This window comes from Canis aureus, chromosome 21, assembly GCF_053574225.1.
Source record: "Canis aureus isolate CA01 chromosome 21, VMU_Caureus_v.1.0, whole genome shotgun sequence".
Classification (NCBI taxonomy): Eukaryota; Metazoa; Chordata; class Mammalia; order Carnivora; family Canidae; genus Canis; species Canis aureus.
Window position 1 is genome coordinate 29,313,891 of NC_135631.1, and position 25,848 is coordinate 29,339,738.

Below are 25,848 nucleotides of genomic sequence, written 5' to 3' on the forward strand. Positions count from 1 at the left end.
TACATCTGCCAAGAGGCAATATGTCAAATAAATAATTTAGACCAGCTGAGGCACCACAAGAAAACAAAGCCATCATTCATCCCGGCTGCATTATTGATTGCCAATAACAAGATACTTGCTAAGACAAATGACTCAGCTATTATACTAGTGAGGCTTTAGCCTATCTCAACTACATAAATCACATTGAACTGTTTGTTGTTTCAAGGTGTACAAACATATCTATAATAATTTTTGCCCCCCATTTTCACTGTATATCTTAGGTGGCTTTTCATATGCAGAATCTAGATTCATTATTTCCTCATGCAATTTTTCTTTCTCTATGTGGAAGTTACCAAATGTCTGCTGCATCTATTTAATGGAGAACTACATTTGTTTATGCCTATTCCTATAAGACCCAGATATTTGATTCAAGATAGAAAAATATAATTAATTCATTAACCAAATTAATTCACTTCAGATAAATCAAGGTGTGACAGGATAAATCCATAGCAATCGGAGTCAAAGACACAGGTTTCAGGATAGTCTATTGGTTGTGTGACCCAGGATACCTATTTCTTATTGAAGTTTTGGTTTCCTTTACAAATTTGAAATAACACCACCTGACCTGCCTATCTCAAGGTTATTTTGAGAATGAAAATTTGAAAATTGTAAAGCACTCTATATAGATGAGGAAATTATTTCAACATAAATTTGTCCTTTTATGAATTACCAACTATGGGTATATCTGTTTGGTATTCCAAGCAGAAACAGAACATTCAAATTAGGATAATTGGGCGGGGGTAGGAGGTGCAATTAACCAAGGGACTAATTATACAATGTTGGTGGGAATAGAGAAACCGCAAGAAATAGTGCAGGAGCTTGAGACTGGCAGTATCATGACTGTGATTTTGTCTAAGCCAGAGGATGTAAAAGTGGGAGAGATGACCTAAAGAACCTAGAATGACAGACTCATGAAGATCCAGTTACCCTAAAAAGAGCAAAGGTCTTCTCCCACAAACATAGCCAGCCCTAGGTGACCTCACAGTAAGGGAACCAAAGGGATGGAATCGGATTCGTCCCCATTGACTATACCCTTCCAGCAGCCAGGAGACACAGGCACTTTTGTATATGTGACTCACGTAGGTCAGGATTCTAGAGCAAAATGCAAGGTAGAAAAGGAGGAAAGTATCTTACGGGACAAAGGCAGAAATTCAGCACAGAGGGGAAAATCTGTGATGTCCTGGACATCGGCCCCAAAGCCATGCCCTACTTTTCCTCTCCAGAGCTCCATTTCAACTCAGGTATGAAATCATGTCAACTTTCTCTCTCCCATTTCCATCACACCCATCCCCTGGTATCTAGGTCTATTACCTTTGTCCATGCCTATCTGAGGCAGGAATCTTTGATTACGAGTAGCAGAGAGAAGCTCAAACTGGCTGAAGCAATAAAAGAAACTTGCTGGCTCATCAATTGAAAACTCCAGAAAAATTATATCTTCAGCCATGGTTGGATTCACAAGGTGAATCATTTCATTAAGATTAAGTCCTCTTCCTCTCCTCTCTGTGTCATCCTTCCCAGGCTGTGCTTTATATTACTGGCTTCCATGTTGGGTAGGCTCTCTTCAATTGGGGGATTCAAGTGCCTTAAGTCTACTGTGGTTGGGGACCCTGAATCACAAAGGCAAAAGGAGTCTTGGTGTTCTATAACTATTTACATTCACATTCAACAGCATGGGAGGTTATATATTGATTTTTAGCCAAATTCCTAGCTAAGAATTATTAGTATTTATTTCCCCTAATTCCTATCCTGCTCATGTCCTTTAAGGAAGTGAATGACAATAGCACTGAGAGATGGCACCAATCATTATAGATGGGGAAGTAGATTATACATTCATGAATTCTGGTTCATCTTAAAAATCTATTTCACCCTTGACCCATATTAGAACTCTTCCCAACCTTTTTGGGTAGAAAGACGGGAGAAAAATCCTGAATATGTTCCACAGTTTAAATTTCAGTGTATGTGGCCAATCTCTAGCTGCCTTATTGTGAATATTGAGTGATATCCTTCAAGTACTCACAGAGAAGGTAGGTCAATAAATATTAGTGCCCTGTGCTTACATCTGTCTTTAAAGACACAGCCAACAGTACATGTTAGAACTCTCACTTCACAAATAAAGAAACTGAGCCTTTCAAAATTACTCTGTTGGGAAGCAGAAAGTCATGATTCAAGTCCATATTTGCCACCAAATCCCTAAAGTTTTCTATTTTACCAAGATGCCATCTTTATGCCTCTATTGCTAAGGAACAGTCAAGCATCATTTTGAAGCATGATGTATTTAAGTAATGATACCGGAGTGTAATATAGAAAATATGTATTGATCTCTGCTCTGGTTCCTGGCACAGAGCTCTCGAAACCCTTGTATTTTCTCAGTGATAGGGGTGTCTTTTGTCCAATGAGGTGACTTTGGGTGGGCTCCTGGATGAGTGCCAGGCACTGGAAAGAACAAACCATGATTAGAAGGTTGGAATTTTCAGCCCCGCCCACCTTCTCCTGAGAAAGAAGAAGGGCTGTAAATGGACTCTATGATCAGTCATGCCTACATGATGAAGCCTCCATAAAAATTCCAGTAGTATGAGGTTTGCAGATCCTCCAAACTGGCAAACACATCCAACACTGGGAGGGTACACATCCCAATTCCATAGCTCCTGTGCTCCGGACCTTCCAGATCTCACCAGATGTAACTCTTCATTGGGTGTTCATTCACATCCTTCATCATACCCTTCAATAAACTGATAAACAGGAGTAAGTGTTTTGCTGGGTTTGTGAGCCACTCTAGCAAATTAATCAAACCTAAGGAGGGAGTGATGGAAACCTTCGGTTTGTAGCCACATCAGAAATAAGCGGTGGGTAACCTGGGGACCTACTACTTGCAGCTGGAATCTGAAGTGAGGTGGGAGCAGTCTCGTGGGACTGAGCCCTTAACCTGTGGGACCCGGCACTACCTCCAGGGAAAAAGTGGCAGAATTGAATTAAAGCATAAGACACCTGGTTGATGTCACAGAGAATTGCTTGTTTTGGGGAAAAAACCTTCACTTAGAAGACTCAGAAGTGAAGCACTTGTGAGTGTGGTAGTACAGGAGTAAAAGAGAAACACACAGGAGGACAGTAGGTTTTTCTTTTACAGCTGGGTATATCCAGCATCATGGGGAGAAAAGGCCACTTAGGTCAGGATATATGGAGGCCCTGGAGTGAACTACAAAGCAACTGTTTATACTTTAATTCACAAATGTACCCTGGATACTTCTTCAAAGTCACTCAAATTTATCTTGCTGAAAGATAAATGAATGCATCAGAATACAAATTTACTAAGTGATCTCTCCAATTGGGTTGGAGTTCCTTTCAGCTCCTTTCTAAAAGATGCATTTCATTTGTTATTTTCTTTGGTTATTTATTAATTTATTTATATTTTTTTATTTTCCAGTTTTGGGGGTGGATTTTTTTTTCTATTTCATTTGTTATCATTTAAACAACCAAGAGTGGCATAATTACAGCTATAAAACAATTCTCCTGCCTACCAACATGTTTCCACTCTAACCCACCATCAGCTTCATCCAAATCCAGACTGCTATTCATCTCACATAGACTAGTGGAGAAGTCAACACACATCCAGAGAAGCAAAGCTTTAATATGGATCCAGTTTTAATATAAAATCACACTACCCATACCTATCCCGGGTCATAGAACAGGTGTTGGAGGAAAATGAGCCCTCCACTTTGACTGTATTTTGTTTCATTTTCACAAGAAAGAGGAAATGGAATGAGCTTTAGATTTAGACAACTCTAACTTTAAATCCCGTGTACTGTCTTTATGATTTTGAGCAAGTTACCTTCCCACTCTGAGCCTTGGTTCCTATATCCCCCCCACAAAAAATAGGAATGATACCAACTTCTGTTGTGAGGTATGCAAAATTCATGGCAAAAAGTCAGTATATAGTATTACCAATCATCAGATGGCTTTAACAACTGTGAGGTTAGTTTCTATTATAGAAAGGTGAGTCTAGGGGCAGCAGCAAGTCTAGAGGCTTCCTCATTCCATTATATCAGGTCTTGAGGGCTGAGACAGGTGATGGCCTCATGATGTAGCTCCCTGGTAAGCCATTCACTCAGCTAAGGCTTGTGAATAAATAATCCTTTAGAAACGGCACTCCCTAGGAGGAACGAATTGGCTGAGAGATTCATATTAAGTAGATAAAGTTGTTTTTTCCCATTCCTGTTTTTGTTTGCTTGCTTGTTTTTCTCCTGTGAAGAGGATGCTTGACTAGAATAAAACTCCTGCCATCATCCCACACTCCGTCTTCTCTAGAAAAAGCAAAGCTGCTTAATCTCACTAGTGAGTTGGGAAAATATAACTGGATATCTATAGACCATTCTCTTCTTTTTTTCTCTGTCCCATTAAGCGTCAGCTCTCTCAAAAAGAATATGTGTACAGCTCTGCCCTTCTATGTTTTGATAGTTTCACAAGAATCCAATACAACCCACAACTGGGCAAAATAAAAATCTATATAATTCTAGAGTTCACTATTAAGATCACATGCCACAATCTCCACTGGCTTCATGAAAAATGAAAGTGGTATTTTTGTTTCTCATCTCCCTTGTTTTGGGGGTATTTTTAGTTTTATTTATTTATTCAATGAGAGAGAGGCAGAGACATAGGCAGAGGGAGAAGGAGGCTATGGGATTTGATCCCAGGACCCTGGGATCACGCCCGGAGCCATAGGTAGATGCCCCCCCACTGAGCCCTCCAGGTGTTCCTATTCTTTTGTCTTCATTCTCTACTGACACAGTACTTAGAGCAGAAAAGGGAGTCTTCTTAAATATCAACAATATGTTTACACAAACAAAACTTCATTGCCACACCCATTTACTACACCAAAACCATTTCCAAGTTCCTAATTACAATGATTCGCCCAGAACAGACTTCAAAACTTTTTTAAAAGAGTAACTTAGTAAGTTGAACTCCAATAAAAGTAAATAAATAAATAAATAAATAAATAATAAATAAATAAATAAGATTTTTTTAAAAAGAGTAACTTAGTGTCTATTACGTTTGTTAGGATATTCATCATGGAAGCAGCACTGATTTCCAGCTACCTAAATCCCAGATCCAATTCCCTAACTTCTTCGTTAGACCTTCTTCAGAGGTGGAACATCAATGTATAATTTTTATATCAAAAAGACATAAAAAACTATAAATGCCTTATTTCTACAGCACTTTTATTCCAAAAAAAAAGCTTTTACATTTATGTTGGCTTTGCTTTCAATTTGCTTTCACATTTTTATTTATTTTTTATCTTCATTATATCTGCAAATTAATGATAAACTGGCAAATATTCACCTAATAATTTTACAGATGAAAGAAATAAGCCTTAAAGAGGCAGTGTTGATCAAGATCATACAGATTGGAGCACAGTCAAACTGAAATTTAATTAATCCAATTCCTTGTCCCCAACTGCATACAGCCTAGCAGGAGAGAGACAAAGAAGAACTCAGGACCCAGAGAGCAGATGCCATGACAGCTACCGTGAGGGACCACACAGGAAGGACTGATCCAGCCGTGGGGCCTAAGAGCATACTCGGTGGAGGAGAGAGAAGAGATGGGTTTTAAGGTATGAACGTTGCAGGCAAGAGGAACACTCACGTTCAAAGGAGGAAAGAATATGACTGTTCAGGAAACCACAAATTGTTCACAATGGGATTGAGGTACAAATCACCAAGTCGAGCAGAAAGAGATGAGCCTGGAGAAATAAGCAAAGACCAAAAAGGACAGGCTTTCCTTTTTTTTTTTTTTTTTTTTTTTTTTTTTTAAGTCTTAGAATACAAGCTTCATTATAAAAATATGGAGGCCTCACAAGCTCATCATCTCATCAAATCAAACTAAGTATCTGTCAACATCTCTTCTCCTCTTAAACACAAACTAAGATTGAAGGCAACTAGAATGTAATCCCAAAAGAGTCAAGATTGGTCCACCAGGGCATTACCCTTAGTTGACCTAAAAGGAGCATTTTCGTTTTAAATGATAGACATAAACCTGAAGAAAATTATCCATTCTGTGAACCATTCTGTGTTCAGAGAATGGCACTTCCCAGCATGCTGCACACACACAGTGGTCACGGCCTCCCAGGACTAATCGGTGCTCAGCCAGCTGTGCTGCGACCTTCTGGGGGAAAGGGAGTGTGCGATCATTCAGTTTTCAGAACAACTTAAGACATTTCTTTCCCCTTTCCTTCTAGGAAATGAGTAACTTATCAGAAGGCATTGCATTTTTAAACATATACACGTTTCATTCTCCCCCAAACACACACACACACACACACATATACGGGCACACACAGTCATTTGGAAGTAGGTGCCTTCCTATGTGGGCAACCACACGCTCGTACTACCTGGATGTATATATGAGAATGACCCAGCCAGGATATACAACTGTAATAATTCCTTATATTTGCATGGTTCCTTTTATTTATAATTCATACACAGCTGCTCCCAAAAAGAATGTGCGACAGCTACGGCATTTCATAATTTATAAAGCATTCTATCTTACGACAACCCTGTGAAGCAGGAGGACCAAAGATTAAATAGACTTGTCAGAGAAAAAAGGACACCGGGGCTGCAAAGGTTAGGGTGACTTGTCCAAGCCCAGGACCAGAACCCTGAAAGCCTTGAGCTGTGCTCTTTCCCCTCCGTCAGGCCTCTCCTTTAGCAACACGCAGCCACTGGCTTTCCTTAGGGACACCCTGAGGAATGAGCAGGTGAGAAGGCATCACGAGTATGAGAACACATTCCAAACAGTCTACCCTTAGCCTCCTTGTCCCCACTCCCAGGCCCCCGAGTATTATGAATCCCCGCCAATATTTACTGAGTTCCTAGAATGTGAAGAGCAGAGTCTTAAGCGTTTTACAATTAATTGAGCGCATTATCCCCATTTACTCCTCACCACAGCTCTATGAGGTGGCTGATACTAATTCCATTTTGTAGATAAGGAAAGCGAGGCAAAGAAAGGTGAAATAATTAGCCCATATAGATGTAACTAGTAAGGTTTTTTTTTTTTTAATACTTCATAAGTTTTAGAGTCAGATTTAATACAAAGGCAGTTTTCATCGGAGGGCTTACTTATTTCACTGGTATGCTATTCTTGTTTTTTTGCCCCAGAAATTTCTTCCAAAAAGCTATGTCACAAGAAATAGGTTTTGTGCCCCAAACCAGGTTTGTTTATATATGTAGGTACGTAAACATATTTATAAACATATTTGTTCATATATATATAACACACTTGTATATATATATGATATGCATATATTGCAATATGTTGTGTAGTGTGCTCCTCTTTCCCACATACCTCAAGGGACTAGTGAATCTTCTAGATGACCCACACGGTTTTCTCAAGATACTTCCAAACCTCCTAAATCCACATGCAAGATTTTCTAAGAGAATTATCTCCTTAATTGCAAACTTCTATCCCCATCATAACCAATCAGACCAGAGTCACTGACTAGAGAGGACAGTTTGATTGGACCCATATGTCATTTTGGAAATGGAAAAAATATCAAAAGACTTTGTACTCAGATGGCAAAGGATTTCTATATAATAACCTCCAGATTTATTTTCAGAGATGTAATGATGAATCACGATGCCCCTTTGCATCAGTACATCTATACTACAGTGCCACCACCCAGCCACCTACTGCTATACCCCCCAAATCTTTACCTTCCCACTTCCATCCCTGCCAAGGACAGGTGGCCATGAATCATTACTGTATACTTTGCAGGGTTTCCGAACCTCTAATAACTACTACTCAACTTTGTCCAAGCATGCTTAACCAGGTAAGAAGCTGACATACCCAAATTGATTCTGGGTCATTAAAGACACCAGAAAGAGAAAAAAGAGTTAGAGATTAAAATAGAAATAAAAGGGACAAGTTTCTTGGATAATAACTGACAGTAAAAAAATAATAATAATAATAATTCCAGGGAGAACAAAAGAGAATTTTACATTGATATTACTTTTGGATAATTACAATTGCCAAGAAAGAAACTGAAACTAACAATGGCTGAAAGGTACAATGATTGAAGAATTTTTTTATTGATCCAGGTATAATAGAGACTGCTGGTTGCCGACCAATACCCAAATTTTGTTGGGAGCCATAATATGTCTAGATACAAGGACACAGAAGAGAAAGAAGAGAAATAGGAGGAAAAAGAGAAAAAAGATAAGGAAGAAATGAGAGAGGAAACTGCATTTCCCAGTCTCCTTTGAATATAATAGCATTTATTTGAGATGTGACACAGTTATGGCCAATAAGATAAAAGCAGAAGTTGCTGGGGAGGTTTTTAGGAAAAGTCCTAAAAGATGGCCCACTGCCTTGGTGAATGCCCTTTTCCTTTGCCCCATACCTTCTTGCATGGAATCCAGACATGAGACCAGAATGAATGACCTATCCTGAGACTGAGGAGACAGCTAAGAAGCTATATTCTGACCTAAACAGGCTACCGTATCAGTCATGGGTACCAAACCTATCTTATGCTAAAAAATAAAACTCCTAATTTTTCAAACTGTTATTTCTAGAAGTTGTATTTCTCACAGTGGAATGCAATTTATAACTGATGTACCATACCATGCTAACCTCTGCAAATGTCAAGATAAATAAACTTATTCCAGCTGGAGAACAACAACCCCAACAGGATTTTTCCTAAAATGGACATCATCACTAGTTGAGTTATGCTGGACTACTTACAGGTTTCCTTGCTTTTATTTTCTATCTTGATTAAAATGATTAAAATGTTGTGATTTCTATCACACTGTCAGAGAACAAATAGTGTCAGGAATGATTTATAATACATGCACATAATGACTCCCAAGTATTTCTGAAAATTCTAACATGTATTTGACAATTACAGTTTCTTCCTCCAGAGACAAGTGCTGAGTGGCACATTTACCTTGTCTCCCTGTACAAACCCCTATCCTCCACTGAAATTGTATTTATGCTCTCTGGCTGTCTTAGGGGTTTAAACAATCTTGCCCTTAAATGGCTAGGATATTTCCAGAGTACTAGCCCACCACCACCAAGGCTTTCTGCACATAGGTCATCTTCCTACTGATTATGTTTCCTGAAACACAGGTAAGTGACATGGATCAACCATCACCAATTCACAATCTATTCCCTCAATGCAACATATATTGTTTCATTTAGAATACATGCCTAAATGCTATTTACACCTGGGTGGCTCAGTCAGAAGAGCATGCAACTCTTGACCTCAGGGTTGTGAGTTCCCATGCTGGGTGTAGAAATTATAAAAATATATAAACAGACTTAAAAAAAGATCTTCTAATTTTGTAGCAAAAATATATGATGGATACCAGTTCAAATTATCGATATCAGAATCAACTCCGTGTGATTAAGAAAAAACATTCCCTTCAACTTTTATTGAGAATGTCCTTGTTTAACTGAATAGGAGTAATCCAAGTATTAACTGATATTTAAGAATGTCAGTGTTTACATAACAAACGCAAGTCATGTACTCAATGTACTTGTCCTATAAAGCTGGAGATAAAGGCAAGAGTAACTAAGAAAAAAAAATAGAGTATCTTTAGCAGAAAATATTAACAATTATTAAGAACATACACCAAAGTTTTATATTTGGGGCACCTGGGTGGCTCCGGCCTTATTAAGCATCTGACTCTTGATGTTGGCTCAGGTCATGATCTCAGGGTGGTGGGAACAAGCCCTGAGTAGGGCTCCTTGCTCAGCAGTGAGTTTACTGGGGATTCTCTCTCTCCCTCTCCCTCTGCCTCCTCCTCTCCAATCCTTTCTCTCTCTTTCTCTCTCTCTTTCCCTCTCTCAAATAAGTAAATAAATCTTTGGGGAAAAAAAAGTAGTTTTTATATTTAAATATTTAGAAACTGTTGATAATATTTTAAACAATATTGAAAGCTTACTGAGTGCCAGGAATTATGCTGTATCATCACACTTATTTGTTCTGCCTATAAGGTAAGTAATATTTTAGACCCATCTCCCATTTTAAAGACAAAGTATCTCCAAATCAGATAAATTACTTGTCTGGTCACACAACTAGTAAGTGGAGGAGCCAAGAGTCTAACAAATCAGACTGATCCCTCAGTGAAATTAAACATTTCATTCTATCTTCTCAGCGAGCTAAAGGAAATTAGAAAATAAATTAAATGCTGATTATTTTAAAAAATTGATTTTAATAGCAAACAAACAAACTAAAATTCCATTTAACTGCAACATGTATTTTGGCAGAGTGCTAGCAGGCAGAGAGAAGTAAAAGTGTGCTATGTTTGCCTTGTTTGATAGAACCGGATATGAATGAACTCTGAAGTTTATTAGCAAAATATAAGTTTACATACTTTCATTATGAATTTTTAATCAATCACTGGTAAGCTAAAAGTTAAATGTATAACTTTGAAGCCAATAGCAGAGGAAGATAGAACAAAGCAAACTATATCAATTTAATAAAATATAGAAAAATAAAATAAAAAATATGAACCAGACATAGCAGACTGTATTTTCCAAAGGTGGTCACACCACCATATATACCAACCGATATGCTCTTCTAAAAATGTGTTGTTGACACATCTCCACCGAGGGATGGAGCCTAATGTTGCCTCCCCTGAACCTGCATAGAAATGTATGAACATCTCAAATAACAGAGCTCAGTGGATGTGATGTTTCATAACTTCTGAAGCTAGGTCATAAAAGCCAAAATGGCTTCTACCTGGCTCTTTCAGTACCTTTGCCCTTCAAACCCAGGCACTATATTGTAAGAAAGTCTAACATATGAAGAGACTATGGGGAAGTTCCATCAAAAAGCTCCAGCTAGATTCCTTGCCAACACTGGCAACTACTAGACTTACAAATGAATGAGCTTTCAAATGATTCCATCTGAGAACATCAAAGAACAGAGGAATCCCACCTCTGCTCTGCTCTATCTGAATTCCTTACCCACAGAAACTATGAGAAACAATAAAACAATTATCACTGTTCTAAGTCACTAAGTTTGGGAGTAATTGGATATATAGCAACAGATGATAACTCATAAAAGCAGAGAAAATAAAAATACAAAATTAGATGGAAAAACAAGTCCAAACATATCTGAAATCACAATGAATAGAAGAGAGAGTTACACTCGTCTATTAAATGGAGAAGAAAAATTAAAGACATCACAAGATTGAAAACAAATGAACTGCAAAAAGAAATATCAGGCAAATCCCCTCAGAACAAATACTGTAACAATACTAATATTATGAGTACTTTATATTGTTAAAAGAACAATTATACAGGTCATGAGAAATGTAAATGTGTATTCTCCTAGCAACAGAATTTTGAAGTATACAAAACCAAATTATATTCATATATATATATATTATATATATATATATATTATATATATATATATATACACACACACAATCAGAAAAAATATGGAAATCCATCTAATGTACTCATAATAGTGGCGATATCTGTGACAAAGATGAGGGGACTGGTTTGATGATACTGATTCCAAGTAAGCCAATCTCCACAACACACACACACACACACACACACACACACACACCTGGGATGACACGTAAGAAATGCACACAAGCTAGAACTTAACGTATTTGAAGAACACAATGTTAACAGCCTCATATGCCTCATATAAATGTTGTTCTTTGTTAACTAGATGAAAATACTCTGAGATAAACCAAACTGTATTTCCGATATTACTTTCATCCCAGCAATATGCCAACAAAATAACTTTAAGGGAAATGCAAATAGGAATACGTTGACACAGACATGACACAGGAAGTGCACTGTCCTTGCCCTACAGTCATTTATTTGTTCAAAAATATTTGAAATTATGCCATACACCTTGCACTGTGTTAGGCAGTAAGGATACAAAAGTGATTCTGACAGACTTGTTCTCTGCTTGAGGCCTACTATTGAGTAGTGGACATTGACTCTGAACAAACAAACCTGCAAATGACTCTGAAAAAACAAACCTACAAATGAACATACAAACCTACACCTTCAAACGGTGTAAGGATTCTCAAGGAAAGTAAGAAAGTGCCATGAGGATGGGGAGCCTACCTTATTACCTCAGTTCATCAGGAGGGGTGTACCCACAGGAGAGAGATTACACCAGGGACTACAATGGTGACAAGAATTAGCCAAGTAACTACTTTTTCTGACAAAGATAGAGTAATAAAGACCAGCTGTACCTCTGGTCAAAGTAATTAAGAAACCAGACAATTATTTTCAGACACTGAATGTTTGGTAGCAGAGGAAGGTGATGCGGTGGGCCATATGACTGCCCAGCTTATGCCATCACAGACTCTCCAGTCCTCAGGGGAAGGAGGGGGCTCATCAGGGATCCTACTGAACTGAAGAGATTTTGAAGATTCCAGATGGCAAGACGGCTGAAATTCACTGGGCAGAGCTGCACAGAGAGAGAACCTTGGGATCTACAGAAGTCCCCACTCAAGTCTCATCCAGGGAGGAAAACTACTCCAGACCAGATAAAGAATGACCTAAAATAAACAGAAGGAGTCAATCCTAGAGAACACACACAACCACCAGATATTTCTATTCCCACAGCTCAGAAGGGAAAAACTTTATTATTAACCAGGCTTGGAGTAGAATATTCAGCAGGGTACTGGCTCATTATAAAACTAAACTAGCTCTGGAATAAAGACTGCTCTGGTCCCACCCAGCAAAACTTAACAGAAAGTCTTGAAGGGGCCAAACCATTTGAAAGTCAACTGAAGGGACACCCAGGTAGCTCAGTGGTGGAGCACCTGCCTTCGGCCCAGGGTGTGACCATGGAGCCTGCTTCTCCCTCTGCCTGTGTCTCTGCCTCTGTCTCTCTCATGAATAAATAAATAAAATCTTTTTTGAAAAAATGAAAGTCAATTAAATACATCTCAAAACAAAACTCAACAATATTTAGAGGAATACAAAAATATTCAGCGTTTAACAAGGTAAAATTCACAATGCCTATCATCCAATCATAAAGTTAGCAGGTATACAAAAGAAGCAGGAAAATATGACCCAGCAGGAGAAAGTAAAACATCTTTAAATTACTGAAAGAAAAAAATGTCAACTGTTAATTGTATTGCAACAATAACAAATCTTCCATAAACAAAGGAAAATAAAGAATGTTTAGACATATGAAAACCAGAAGACTTAATCACCAGCAGACTACAAAAATGTTTTCAAGACGTTCTTGGAAGAGGAAAAAAAATGATAACAGATAAAAATCTGTATCAATACAAAGGCATGAAGGGACACCTGGGGGGTTCAATGGTTGAGGGTCTGCCTTCTGCTCAGGTCATGACCCCGGGGTCCTGGGATTGAGTCCCACATCGAGCTCCCCACAGGGATCCTGCTTCTCCCTCTGCCTATGTCTCTGCCTCTCTCTGTGTCTCTCATAAATAAATAAAATCTTTAAAAACAACAACAACAACAACAACAAAGGCATAAAGAGCACTGGAAATCATAAAAATGTGGGTAAATAATAGAGATTTTTTTCTCTTATTTTTAATCTAAGATAACTCATTAGAGAAAAATAATAATGTTTTAAGGGGTTTATAACATATATAGAAGTAAAATGTCTGACCAAATGGCACAAAGACCGGGAGGAGGAAAAACAGGAGTGTGCTGTTACAAAATTCTTATACTACACATGAAGTGGTATATTACTCAAAAATGCAGTGTAATAAGTTAAAGCTATACACCCTAAAGTAACAACTAAGCAAACCAGCTAAGGATAAAAGGGGATAATAAAAGTTATTCAATTAACTCAAAAGAAGGGAAAAAAAAAGGAAAAGGAGAACCAAGAGCTGGTGGGAAAACCAGAAGCAAATAGTAAGATGGTGACTTAAGCTCAATCATATCAATAATCATGTTGAATGTAAATGGTCTAAACATCCCACCTAAAAGACAGAGACTGTCAGGGTGGATTTCAAAAAGAATAATAACAAATTATATGCTTCCTCTAAGAAGCAAACAAGCAGAAAGATAGAAACATATACCATGCTGACACTAATGAAAGGAAAGCTAAAGGGCTACTTCTCTCTCAGACAAAGCAGACTTTGAAACAAAGAATATGAGCAGGTATAAAGAGTGTCACTTTATAAAGGTAAAGAAGTTAATTCAGCAAGAAGATATAACAATCCTAAATGTCTATGCCTCTCCTCTAATAACAGAGCTTCAAAATGCACAAAGCAAAACCGGGTAGGACTAGAAAGAAAAAGAAGTCTGTGATTACCGTGGGAGATTTTAACGCCCTTCTCTCTGTAATGGATACGAGTGGGCAGCACATCAGTGAGGATATAAAAGACTTGGATCACACTATCCAACAAACGTCCACTGACCTCATCGACATTTATAGAACACTCCATCCTAAAACGTCTGAATACACATCATTTCCAAGTGCACACACAACACTTACCATGACAGACTATACTCTGAATCACCAAATAAGTATATTTGAAATGGTTCAAAGCATACAAAGTATGTTCTTGGAACGCAATGCAATTAAAGGCCAAAAACAAAAACAAAACAAAACAAAATTGGGGGGAAACTCTCCATTTTGTAAAAACAAAAAAAGCAGATTTCTAAATAGCCCATGAGTCAAAGGAAAAATCAAAAGGAAAATGAGAAAATATTTTCAACTGAATTAAAATGAAAATACAGTCTATAAAAATTTGTGTAATACATGTCAATCAATCCTTGTAGTGAAGCTGTTCTTCCTTCAGTGATTACTTTGTTTCATGTCCCTTTATTCACATCAGTGATCTTAAAAGAAAACTCTGAGCATTGTACATATCTCCTTGACTTCTCTTTTCCATTAAAACAAGGTGTTCCAACTATTTTTTTTTGTAACCCATATCCACTACTCACTACCTTACTTCTTAAGAAATTAACTTTAATGAATTATCATTACAAAATACATTAGGATAATGGAAACATTATCGTTTAATATGGTAAATACCAGTGTAATCACCACTTAGATTTTTAACAATAAAAATGTATGAAATAAAATCCCTTGTGTGCCCTGTCTGTTCCCATTTCTCTCTATCCCCAGCCCTGGTAGTCAATCATTATCTTGAATTTGTCCATCATCCCAAGGCACGTTCTAAAATGTTTCTTGTACACCTATGCATCTACAAACAAGAAGTAGAACTGTATTGCAGATTTTAATATTATAGAGCCAGAATCGTACACTTGCTCTTCCTTGTGGTAGAGAATGTGCCACCCAGATCTCCTAGCTCTAGGATAGAGCACCCGCCTGACCACCACACAGATGCTACTCTGTGTGTCCACCCTGCCCTGCGCCAGGCTCCCCATAGGTTACTCCTAGCCACTAACTGGGGACAAGAGAGTTGCTAATGCAGGTCCAGTCCTACAAAATGTAGGACTACTTTAACAGGTAGGACTACTTTAACAGTTCAGTGGGTTCCTGAACTCCACAGATCTTGTTCCCTTACAGGACTGGTTCCCTTACAGGACTTTACCTTGCATCATAGTCTGAAAGCTCCCCCCACCTTCTCTAGGTCCCTCCCTTCTTCCCAATAAGTTACTTTCACATCGAATTTTGTCTTGGCACTTGCATTTTAGAGGACCTGACCTAACACAGCACTCTTTGGCAGTTTGCTTTCTTCATTTTGCCTGTTTTTGTGACTTATTCATAAGGATGCATTTATTTTTAGTTCATTAATTTTAACCACTGTAAAGAATTCTTGTGTATGAATATAGTAGAATTGATTTATCCTTTCTCCTTTTAATAGACATTTACGTTGTCTCCAATTGTTTCACCATTACAAGCAATGCTCCAGTGAACGTTACATCCCACTACATAGGTCACAGGGCAGGTGCTCCTTTGCCAGCTCAACTTCAGCGGTGTATGCAGGTGCCCATGGTTCACTCCTTTCCAACCACTGAAATCATTAATTCTTTTAATTTTATCAGTCTCATTGGTACTAAGTGATAACTCATTGTACTTCTAACCTGCATTTTCCTGAATACTATTGATATTATGTATTTTTCAAATGTGTTAGCCTTTTGGGTTTTTAATTTGGTGATTTATCTGATCATATTCTTGGTCTACTATTAAACTGAATTGTTTGTATTTGTCTTCTAGGAGTCGTCTAAATATGCTGTACAATGATCCTATATCTGTTATTTTTGCTTTAAAAAATCTCTTATTCTGTGACAAATACCTTCTTACTCTGTTTTTGATATCTTTTGATACAAACATATTTAAATATTTAACACAGTTCATTTTATCAATCTTTGCCTTTAAAGTTTTGCTTTCATTTTCTAAAAAATCCTTTCCTATACCAAAGTCCTACTAATATTTTTCAACACTGTTCTAAAAGCTGTTAAATTTTGTTTTTCGTGTAGATTTTGAATCCAAATAGAATTGATCTTAAAATATAAGGAATGGATCCAATTTCACTTTTTTCATAAGGATTAAACTAATTTCCCAGAATCACTTAAATATCCTCCCATCCCCCTAACCTGCTACATTACCTCAGTCATCCATCAAGTTTTTATATGTATACATCTCTGTATAATCTTCCTACTATGTTCAATGTCCCTATCTCTGAGCTAACAGCACATTGTTTTAATAAAACATCATAAGGATTCTCGATACCTGCTAAGGTTGAATCCCCCTATTTTGTTCTTCAAAATTGCTCTGACCATTTTTGATCCCTTGGATTTCTGTGTAAACTTTATAGAATGAGCTCGTCACAGTCCATTCTATTTGTCCTATTTGGATGGTGGTTGGAAATAATATGAATTTATAAATTAATCTGTAGAGAATGAGAAACTTTATGATTTGAGACTTCCCATTCACAATCATACCATATTTCTCCACTTATTTGTGTCTTTAACATCTTTGAGCAGAGATTTAAAATTTTCTCCATAAAAATATTATACATTTTTATTTGGATATCATAAACATCATCTTTTATTTTTATTACATTTTCTGTTTGTGGCTGACATAAAGAAACTCAAGATTTTTGTCTTTGGTATTGTATCCAGTTCCTGTATGGAGCTCACTAATTCTATTGTTCATCTAAAGCTTCTCTTGGATTTTCTACGTAGACAATAATAGAATCTGAAAATACTGATTGTTTTGTTCCTTCCTTTTTCATTGTTATACTTTTTACCTCATTTTTATAATAGATGCAGATTGGTAGATCCTGGTGGTTAGAAGAAAAGATCTAATATTTTCCCCTCAGGCATCATATTTGTTCCCTGATTTGTTACACCTTCACATGGTTAAAGAATTCCGAAAAAAAAAAAAAAAAAAGAATTCCTATTATTATTGTTAGTCTGCTAAGAAGTTTGGACTTTTTGCTGTTTGATTTCTCTACACCTAATATATTTTATCTCCTTTCATCTATTAATGAGGTAAATTGAAGTAAGAAATTTTTAATAAATTCTTTAAATAAATTCAAATGCTTCATAACGTATTGTTCTCTTAAACATGTCTACATTCATCTTACCTCTTTTTTTTACCTAAGACTATTTAATCTTGATTTATTAGTAAGATTGGTCTCTAATTTTTCTCTCCCACATATGATTTCAATATCAAAATTATACTTGATTCTTAACTGACCTGAGAAGCATTTTCTCTTCATCCCTAGAATAGTTTGCATAAACGCTTCCTAGAACTTTCTTGTAAAAAAGTCATCTGGGGAAAAAAACAGTCATTTGGGCAGGGAGCCTGGGTGGCTCAGTTGGCTAAGTGGTTGCCTTTGGCTCAGGTCATAGCTCCCGGGTCATGGGATCAAGCCCTGAGTCAGGCTCCCTGCTCAGTAAGAAGTCTGCTTCTCCCTCTCCTTCTGACTCTTTCCCTTACTTTGCTCTCACTCAATATAATTTCATTTTTTTTATTTTTTAGAAATTTTTAACCATTCATTTGCTTTCTTTAAATATAAATGTAAATATCCCACTTTCCTATTTGTTTTTGAGTGTAAAATATAGCTTTTTAAGAAATTGTCTATTTGCCTACTTTTAAATGTATTGCTTAGAGTTCTTAATAGTTTACATTATTTTTAAATTTCTACTGTAATTGCAGTATGTTCCATTTATAATTTCTAATATTTTTATTGTGAGCCTTCTCCCTTTTGTTCCTGATCACTCATGTAGAACTATATCAATTTTATTGTAATCTCCAAATAACTTCATCTTAATCCTGAGTTTTTGTATTATATCTTGTTTTCTTATTCATTAATGCCTGCTATTATATTCACTACACTCTTCCACATTCTTAGAGTTTCCTCTGCTTTCTAACTTTCAGTTGCAAAGTCAGCTCATTAATTTCCAGTCTTTCTTCTTTCCCAATATAATCATCGAGGACTTACTTTATTGATTTAGGTGTTTGATGTGCACTTATTTTGATTTATAGTACAGTTTTAGGGATTCTTCTGATGTCCACTCTGCTCTATTCTCTGATTGTCCTATCCATGAATTGTTTACAATGATTCTGTTACATTTTCAAACCCATGTTTGGAATCTCTCTCTCTCTCTCTCTCTCTCTCTCTCTATATATATATATATATATATATATATATATATATATATATATATCAGTTTTCTTTAAGTTAGTGTTTGATGTGTCTTTTCCCAACCTTTCACTTCCAATTTTTTTTTTTTATTTTAAGGCTAATATTTTGGGTCTGTCTCTTACAAGCAGCAAATTACTAAATTCCTGTTTTAATTAAATACAGTAAATTAGAGCTACACATGTCTAATTCTAAGCCCAGTGGACTCTTTGGTAGTCCTTATTTCTCTCTGCTTAAATACAACAAACTCTCTTTAACTGGCAAGTCCATTTACAGTTATTTACTTTATATTTTGACCTATTTATATCATCTTGTTTTATACTATTTTTTCCTTTTCTATGGTTATCTTTCTCTTCTTCCCTTCTTTCCAAACTTGTCTTTTTTATCTTCTTAGTATCTTCCAATACTTAAGAAGATGTATAACTGTTTTCCCTGGTGCTTTATTTTTTTGAACAACAGGATTTTAAACATATTTAAAGAGTTACAAAGATCCCTTCTCCCTATATTCAGATATATCTCCCCATGGGAGCATTTCCACTGTGGGGGACCACCACTTTGAAATGTACAAAGTCCAATCCATCTCAAACAAAATTTTTGGTGTTATCCCTACACTTCCTTTTCAGAATCAAATGACCTAACACTTGTGCAGAGACTCCTAGGGGCCAAAATATAAACTTTGCATTACTAGTAGGGAAATGGGATAGAAAGCTTGAAAGACTTGCCCACGTTCACACAGCTGCTAAGGGCTGGAACTGGGAGTCGGAGCCGCACCTGTCTAATTCTAAGCCCAGCAGACTCTGGTAGTCCTGCTTTCTCTGCTTCTGAGAAGTAAACACGGATACAGCTACTCTTGTTATGAACTCATTTCAATATTCACAATGTCACTGAGAAAGCAGCAGAGGCAAAGGGGAGACAAGAAATCAGCATAATCAGAAAACTGATGTGATGAAATGCTATTTAAGCCTTTCAAAAAAAAAAATCTCAAATTTGAGCTGATCACTTGAGAACATATAGATGTTAGCTTTGCCCCCTTGCTCCTTTTGAACAGGACTGAGGAGCTCAGCGATGAGACACCAAACTTCAGGAAGCAACAATATGCTTGAAATGGAGACCGACAGAGAATGATTCTGGATGCTGAGCAGCTGTGCTCACTAATCAGAGTGTTATTGTGTCCAAATTTCACCAGTGTCATCTCATTTGCAAATTCTCCACATGAGCTTGACCCCGTATTAGCCCAGTTGTCCTGAAGGCAATGTGTTGACCTGCATGTGTTCTATTACATATGATTTCATTTTTTCCTTGCTTGTGAAATTCAATTAAACCCACATTTTATGGCCTGAACAAAGTAGAGAGTAGATGTGCAAGGCACGTCAAGCCCCTAGTTTACTATTTCCACTAAATCAGTTACAGCAACCACTGTCGACAATCTTTTTCACAACTTCCCATCCTACAGAAGACTCCTTTCCCCAATTTAGGCTGTGTAGGTCCTATGTCCTTACTACCCAAGCTTAGGGACATTAGCTTTGACTCTAAAGTCTGGATATAGCTATAGCCTTATTTATAAGGCTATACAATTCAAAATTCAACAATTCAAACAGACAAGGTATGACTAAGGGCATCACATCAGGATATGGTTTGTAGCATAAAAATATACGGACCAAAGACACAGAAACAATTCCTAAATAACTAATATGTAGGGAGGGGCCAGGAAGTGTTTCCCTTACAAGTTTCTGCCCAAGTGAAGTATACACATTATTGAAAATAGGTTTTTTTTTAAAAAAATCGCTTCCCAATCCAGAAAACATCTCCACAAGGTAGAGGAAAGAAAACAATCTTATTATTGAATAAGCTGAAACTAAATACGATCACAGGCAATCTGTCAGAGATTGCAAAAACAGGAAGAAATCTCACCCTTTCATATACCCAAGCAGATACAACTCATTACATGCTTGCAAGATAAACAATAACTTGTCCTCAAGTAAGAAGACTTGACAGCACCATTTGTCATACATAGTTTATCCTAAATTCACTGGGTAATTGTGGTGACCATCTGTGTTAGCTAGTTGGATTTATCCAAAGGAAATATAAACTCATATGTTTATGACAAGAGTAGTTTTGCAACTTGGACTCAGGCATCTGCTCAAATTAGGTTTCTACCCTCCCACAGAAACTGAGAAGTAGGGGTACTATCTTCCTTGATGATTCCATTTCAAAGATTTTGACCCCAGGTCCTTGAGAAAGACATTCTTGGGTTGTGAGGTTGACAAGAGGTTTATTTAACTTCTAAAAAAGATTTACACATATCTGAAAGAGACAGAGAAAGAACTTGCAATCACAAATTTCCAAAAGTAATTGCTCTAAGAAAAGGGAGGTGGGGTCAGTCCCTTCCTGATTTTCATTAGGAAGAATTTTCTTTTTCAAACTTTTCTGAGATATAAATGACAATGTAAAAATTCTAAATTTTTAAGGTATATAACTTGATGATTTGATATTTGTATAGATTGTGAAATATTCATCACAATCAAAAGGGAGAATTTTTTATTTGCCCTTATAGTGTATATACCCTGCATAGGTACTACTGTTTGAGCAACCAACAGGAGGAGGCTGGTGAAGTGTTCACAAAGAAAGGGAATGTCAGGTTTTCCATCGGCTGATGTTCCTAGTCTCAGACCAAGGTTCTGGTGCTCTTAATTCTTCATGCTCTCACATTTAAATATTGTATTTCAGCAAAAAATTCAGTGTTTTATCTCAGAAAATTTGTGCAGATGCAGCTCCTATACCCTTGGAATGCTTCAGCTAGTTTGTCCTGATTTGCAGTCCCTAATCAACTGGCAAGACAACAAGAGCTGCTGCTGCAGATCCAACAAGTTCCATCTACTTCAGAAAAGTGTGTATTTTGTGAGGTTAATGACAAATCTTACATTTAGCCACTGCATATAATTATGCATGCATATTACTGACACTACAGTGTAATATTGAACGTGCTTTTCATTAATAGGATACAACCAGTTTTTATATTAATTATAATGAGAACTGCAAGATCTCTGATAAGAGGTTTCACTTGCAGGTGTGTACAAGCATAGGGAGGGGGGAAGCTGGAACTAATCATATTCATAAGTTAAAACATAAAGGGCACAATAGGGTATGAGAAGGCAGGATGATCTCATGGGTAAAGTGCGGGTGTGAAGAAAAGAAGTCTTGCATTTCAGTCCCAGCTTGACCATAGATTAGCTATGGGTATCTTATGCAAGTGATTTATTCACTACACACACACACACACACACACACACACACACACACAGACCTTAGGACTTGGTTTCTTTATACGTCAACAGAAATAGGGGCACCTGGGTGGCCCAGGGGTTGAGTGTCTGCCTTTGGCTCTAGTCATGATCCCAGAGTACTGGAATCGAGTTCCATATCAGGCTCCCTGCAGGGAGCCTGCTTCTCTCTCTGCCTGTGTCTCTGTCTCTCTGTGTGTCACTCATGAAAAATAAATAAAATCTTAAAAAAAATAACTTTCCTATCTGATAAGTTGCTCAGAAGATAAACCCATTGATAGGAGATAGTTTTGAGAAAAATAAAAGTACTATACAATATAATAATGTACTATTATAAAATTAACCTTTCTGAACAAATGCTATATCCTACAGGATTTCGAAGCTGGAATGTGGCTGGGATTTGGCAAAAGCAGTGAAAAGGGTAGGTACAATGTCTGATGTATACCATATTTATTGATAAAACCAAAATGTTAAGGAGCAGCATTATCATACAAGTATGTTTGGTTGAACACTGAGAAATGCTTTGCCTCCAAATAGATGGAGGTGAGAAGAGAAGGAAAAAGAAGTTCCTAAAAAGGGGAAAAAGCAAGAGCCAAAGGAAGCATCATTTGTACGATGTGAAGGGGGAGAAACCTAAAAAACCATCATTGTTAAAAAGTACCCAGGTTGCACAAATGCAAATGGCCTCCTGAGTACAAACAGCCCTGAGAGGACCTGTATTCACTTAAATGGGTGCCTCGATTGCATCTGTAGGGCTTAGCATCGAGACTACAGGCCCCCTGTAGTCCAGTAGGCTACATGGCAGTAGCAGAAATTAAAAAAAAAAGAAGAAGAAGAAGAAGAAGCAGAGGGCCAACAAGGGTCTTCAGGCAATAAAACAGGGGTTTGGAGACTTTCAACCAAAAGTTGGGACTCTATGCATTATGTACTACTGTGCACCTGCAGTCAGACATGCAGAAGGAAATACCAGGGAGACAGTAGTAGGTAAGTCAAAATGATTATCTAGGACCCATCACAAAAATAAAAAGAAAAGAACAGAAGTCAGCCCAGAACTGAGAAATGGCCAAAGGATCTTAACAGTGGAAGGCCTCGGTTATTCCTACAGGGGATCTCTACGGGGTTGAAGATGGTCAGCAAACTGATGGAGGTGATGCACGAGCAGTGGACCTGGCGAAAAGCTAACACCCACACTTACCCAGTCTCCTACGTTCACTATCGCTCATCTTTACAGCATCCCTGAAAAGCAATTATTACCTAAAACTTAGGATCAATGATCCCAAACAACTCGCACAGTATAAATGCATACTGTGTTCCTGGGACTTTTCCAAATGCTTTCCTTTCCTAACTTAGGCCTTCTCAGAATAAGCCAATGAAGGTAAGGGTACCTGTGTGGTTAAATCAGTTAACTATCTGCCTTCGCTCATGATCCCAGTGTCCTGGGATTGGGTGCTGCACCTCGCTCCCTGCTCAGCAGAGAATCTGCTTTTCCCTTTCCCTCGAGCCCTCTCCACCACTCATGTGTGCATGCTCTCTCACTAATAAATAAAATGTTTTTTAAAAAAGATTTTATTTATTTATTCATGAGAGACACACACAGAGAGAGAGAGAGAGAGGCAGAGACATAGGCAGAGGGAGAAGCAGGCTCCCTACAGGGAGCCCGATGTGGGACTCGACCCCAGGACTCCAGGATCACGCCCTGGGCCCAAGGCAGGCACCAAACTGCTGAGCCACTCAGGGATCCCAATAAATAAAATCTTTATTAAGAAAAAAAAAGCCAATGAAGGAGATTCTAATAATTATTGATTTCATATATAAGGAAACTGAGGCACAAAGTGGTGAAGTCAGAGCTGGTGTTCCAAATAAGGACAGCCTGCATCCTTTTGCCGGTACATCACTACCTCTAAAAGAAAACTAATTAATGTTCATTTTCATGAGTAGAAGAGGTGCTAATTCTAGGAACTGGAACATAATTGACTAGCTCCATCCATGAGAATACTTGCAGACACCCTCTGTACTCTTCTCCCCCATGACCCTGCCCAGGCACCCACCCACATGCCCGCTCACATGAACTTGTGCACCGGGGCTGAGCCCTGATCCCTTCTTACAATATGTCATATCACAGCTGTCGTGGGAACCAGTAAGTTTTCACGGACTCCTAATGAAAGTTCCATTTCAGACCCTCATTGTGCAATCTCCAGTTCTTGACAAACACAGTAAAGAGGCACTGAAAGTGGTTCATAAGGACTCTGTCCACAGGACAAGGATTATAATGAAAATAGACAGTGGTACCACAGTAATGTTCTTGTGACAGAGATGATGACAGGCACAGAAGCAGGTATAGAGTATGTGGTTCCCACTGAAGACATGAGCAGGCACAGGCATTTGGGGAGAGGGCAGTCTACTTCTAAAGACTCACGGTTGCCTTCCCTTCCACAGTGAATCCCAGGGAAACAAGTGAAGTCACCAAAGAGTCCTTCGTGAACGATGTTACATATAAAGGCACAGTTTGGGTATATTTGCACCGGATAGAGTTTTAAAAGTTGGATTTTTACTTGACCTGCCCTCTAACAGAGCTGTTCTGAATATTAATTTGCTTCTACAGGTGAACAGCAACCAGACCTCCTGTCCCAAAGAGTAAGAACACGTCACTACCCTACTCCTAATGAAGACCATCTTCGTGGCTACTTTCTCACTCTCAGCCTATTAGAGCAATGGATTTGTTCCAGATGGGACAGCATTTTAATAATGATTGGATTAATTGAATATAAAACACGCAGGTGCTGTTCCAAAAAAGGCAAGGAGGAAGCACATTTTAAGTTTTCAAATGTTGACACAAAGGACAGTCTTCCCTTCCATTTAATTAAACTTGTAAACAAACACCTAAAATATTCTGACCAGCAACGACAGCAGCTTTACATCCGGCCTTCGTCTGGTTTATTTTCACAGGCGTCTTCCCTAAGCTTTGATCCAAGCTGAAGATTTCTAGGGTCTGTTTTCTTGTCTCTTCCTGTTTACTTTTCTAACTACATTGTCTTCTTCAGCAACCTGTTATTTGCTGAGCTGTTGAACCTGTTTTGTCTTAAATTAACTCCAACCATCTGAGAAAAGAACAGCAGGTTCTAGAAAACACAAAGCCACAGTGAAAAGTAATGTAGTGGAGATGCTGGACAGGTGGCTGGGAAGGCAGCGATAATAAAGAATAGGAAAGCCAATTTGGATAAAATAGAAGAAAGCAACACCTGAGCCTTTTACCCGAACACCAGACTCAGGCATCAGCTCCCTAGGGACCGTTTAACTCTGTTCTGTAAGCTTTCTTGCTCTCTTCTGGAACATTCTGACTTCCTTTTGAAGCTTACAGCAACATTAGAATGTCAGCAAAACCTTCATTTCACAGAAATCTGAGGCTCACAAAAGTGGCTTTCTGAAGGTTGTGCAGCCAGTGAGGGGAATAACACTGGGTTTGAACTAACCGCATACATGATCCTAAAGATGAAGCCCTATTTTGCTCTACCTCACTGCCTCCCAAATCAAGATGAAAACGCTAATATTTATTTAATCAGTGGGAAGCATTCAACTCGACGATCACGACTTTTTGTGGCAAACGTGACTTCATATCTGTTCAACTACTAAAATAGCAAAACTGAAAGCCCCAACTGAAATGATAAATCTGGATTATCTCATTTCTCCTTTGCCTTGTGTTGTAGATATAGATACAAAAATAGATACAGATATATGAATAGGTATGGAGATACATACAGTTTTAGATGATGTAGATACAGATGAATAGATCGGAGAGATAGAGATACAGATATGGGTATAGATATACCACGGAGTTAGGATGATATAGATAGGAGATACATAGTTCTAGATAGGAGATACAAATATAGATACAGATACAGCTATAGGTATAAATACACATGAGGTTATAGGTGATACAGATAGGTGTAGAC

At 37.8% G+C, this 25,848-nt stretch overlaps 1 long non-coding RNA gene across 6 annotated transcripts; it reads left to right on the forward strand.

Annotated features, from left to right (window-relative positions):
- The first annotated feature begins 1,077 nt into the window (after positions 1–1,077).
- Positions 1,078–24,813, forward strand: LOC144292813 (uncharacterized). Of its 6 annotated transcripts, XR_013360209.1 has the most exons (6): positions 1,078–1,280; positions 1,396–1,498; positions 5,498–5,644; positions 21,345–21,504; positions 22,271–22,319; positions 24,501–24,813. It is a non-coding gene; the product is annotated as an uncharacterized LOC144292813 (long non-coding RNA). The 6 variants fall into 6 exon arrangements; XR_013360206.1 differs by lacking the exon at positions 1,396–1,498; XR_013360207.1 differs by lacking the exon at positions 1,396–1,498 and having other exon boundaries at positions 21,383–21,504.
- Positions 24,814–25,848: the final 1,035 nt, after the last annotated feature.